Genomic DNA, 3,126 nt, shown 5'->3' on the forward strand with positions numbered 1-3,126 from the left:
CTACACTGGGATTCTTTGTGATAATTAACGATTTCTTATTATGCAAAAGAGTGCTTATTATTAGCACAAAAAGAACAGCATAGCACTGTTTGGAAAAGCAAGAATGATTGCTCTAATGTCTTCAAACTGCAATTATACAGGGCTATTTAGATAGGCAAAGTGTCTTCAGTTGGATGGGCTATTCTTCACTTGCTCTTCATGGGCAGAGCTGTGTGCTGTTAGAGCCTGATCCAGCAGTTGAGTGCGTACAGCAGGTGCAGGCTAATAGAAAGTTGGCATTACATTGGTGGAGGAAGAGATCACAAAGGTTTTGGGGAGGGAAGAACTCACACTTTAGGATAAAAGGCTGCTGCACCAATTCAATCTGACAATCAGATATGGGTTGACTGGAGTTTGACTTATTCTTTGGGGTTTTGGTGGGTGGGAACGTATCCCACACAACCTTAAAGAAAGGAGATGGCCAGTAAAGAGGGAGTGGCTCCTTAAAGTGTTTCCCTTTCCTTGTGGGTTGTCCAGGAGGGATGGGGTAGGTGAAGGATATCACCTATGCTGGTGAGGCTCAGAAAACCATCAGCCCCTGGCACACTGGAGTTCACAGCTGGGCCTCAGCAAAAGAGGTATACTCTGGAACCAGTTTATGCCCTGCACATCCTTTGACAACTAGAAAGCAGCCTCTCCTCCTCCCCCCGACATGATTATAGTACACCTGGTTGAAAGGGATTAGGGATTTTATAAAAGACTGAAGGGAGAAGCAGGACCTTTTCTTAGAGGGGACAGTACACTGGTCAGAAATGCTGCAAAAATGGGAGGATTTCAGATCCCCATGGGCTGACAAGGCTAGATGTATGAATCACTGGGACCAGTGAGGCTAGGTAGTTACCTGTCAGAACACACTGTATGGTACACCTACACTATTCAGAGTCAATGGGGTACACCCCTGTGACTGAAGAGCAGATATATTTCTGGCCTATGTTGAGGAGGGAACTGTTAATCTGGGAATCAGACAGGAAAGCAGCCAAATGAATTGCTGGCACCTCATTGCGAGAGGTGTCTAGTGCAGAAACTAATCGCATAGCAGATTTCAGTTCCCTGATGAACCAGAATGGGAGGTGGACATTGGGGAAAGGATTCCCTAAAGAAGTCTTGGAATGGGGTTGGCTCTCCTAATGACAAGTATAATGAGCAAGCCTCTTTTCTCCAGCCCTGGAACCCTCCTACGAAGGAAGAACTGTGGGGCCCCAGTAATGGCCTAGGATCGGGACTAGGGCTATGTCTACACTTGTGGCTTCTTGCGCAAGTACGGCCGTTCTTGCGCAAGAATCTGCAGAGTGTCCACACTGCCCACCCGCTCTTGTGCAAGGAAATTTACAGTACGGCGTGGTAAGAAAGGTCTTCTTGCGCAAGAATTACGCTCTTTTTTAACAGATGTAAGCCCTCTTGCGCAGGAACTCTTGTGCAAGCAGGCAATGTGGATGCTTGGCAAGAATTTCTTGCACAAGAAAGCCCTATGGCTAAAATGGCCACAAGAGCTTTATTGTGCAAGAAAACGTCCACAAAAGCACAGCTCGCACATGGCAGTGTGGACGTATTCTTGCGCAAGACTTCTTGCACAAGAACCCTCGCACAAGATGTTCTTGTGCAAGAAGCCGCGAGTGTAGACATAGCCTAGGTGTGGAGTGCTGATGGTAGCCCTCCACCAGATGGAAACGATTAAAGAAGTAATTGTGACAAGCATGATGTGAGTTATTGCCAAATAATTGCCAGGTGAGTTAAGTTGATAAAGTTGCTGTCTCACTAAACCACATTTCTTGTGACTTGTCTTTCTTCCCTCATGTTCAGCACAATACTGTCAAGATTGCAAAGCTGCCAGGCATTCCCTCCACTGTGTTCCCGGTTTAAGAAAATAGATCAAAACAGGGTCATTCGTGTACTTTTTACCCAAAGGTTGTGGGTCCTAGAGAAGTTTAGGAAAAAGGAGTTATATTGTAGCAAACTAATTTATCTCAACAAGAAAAACTACATTACCCCTTCCCTCCACCCCCATTCGCCATCAAGTCAAAACCTAAAGATGTGGGGGACTGAGGAAGAAAATAACTCCCTCATGGGAGGGGGGACTTGATAGCAGTTTTCAGGTATCTAAAAGGGTGTCATAAGGAGGAGGGAGAAAACTTGTTCATCTTGGCCTCTGAGGATAGAACAAGAAGCAATGGGCTTAAACTGCAGCAAGGGAGGTTTAGGTTGGACATTAGGAAAAAGTTCCTAACTGTCAGAGTAGTCAAACACTGGAATAAATTGCCCAGGGAGGTTGTGGAATCTCCATCTGTGGAGATATTTAAGAGTAGGTTAGATAAATGTCTATCAGGGATGGTCTAGACAGTATTTGGTCCTGCCATGAGGGCAGGGGACTGGACTCGACGACCTCTCGAGGTCCCTTCCCGTCCTAGTATTCTATGATTCTACTATTCTATCCCCTAAGGCTAAATACACAAGCAACAAATTTCCTTAAATTTGGTGAGAAAAAAAAAGAGTGAAATCTCATGTCCTCATTATTAGTGGTAGCTGATGTCATGTAAGTCCTATGATAAAAAGCTGAGATATGGCTTCTGCATGTAGGGCAAAGCTACATAAAATCCCAGAGAAAGGCTGGCAAAGATGAGAGATCATGTAGCGTGAAATAGCGATAAGTGGATCTTGGAGAAAGTCTACTGAAGTGCATGGTCTTTCAAGAATGCCCTGTGATTTTCACATGTCCTTTTCATCTGGCTTGTATATTATTTTTAACTAACACCATTGGTAGTTATTGACTTTATGGAAGTGGGTGAAGAAGCAATAGGAAAATTCCTGATACTGTACAATGAAGCTGGATCACAGTGATAAATTCACACAATTTCTAAACAATGTCGCCATGGCCAAACTGACCAATTAGGCTTTTGGTGGACTGGCTAGTGTTTTCTTTTCCTCAGCTTTCACTGCACTAGTCTGTCATCTTTTCTATGTACCCTTTTCTTCCACTTTCTCTCTTTATCAATATGTTGTTTCTACTGACATCAACTAAATTAATCATTTGCTGTACGCAGGGTTGGCCCCACAGGATGCAAAATAACAAAGACAAGAAAAATATTGAAA

Source organism: Pelodiscus sinensis, chromosome 10 (assembly GCF_052426305.1).
Source record: "Pelodiscus sinensis isolate ZL-2025 chromosome 10, ASM5242630v1, whole genome shotgun sequence".
Lineage (NCBI taxonomy): Eukaryota > Metazoa > Chordata > Testudines > Trionychidae > Pelodiscus > Pelodiscus sinensis.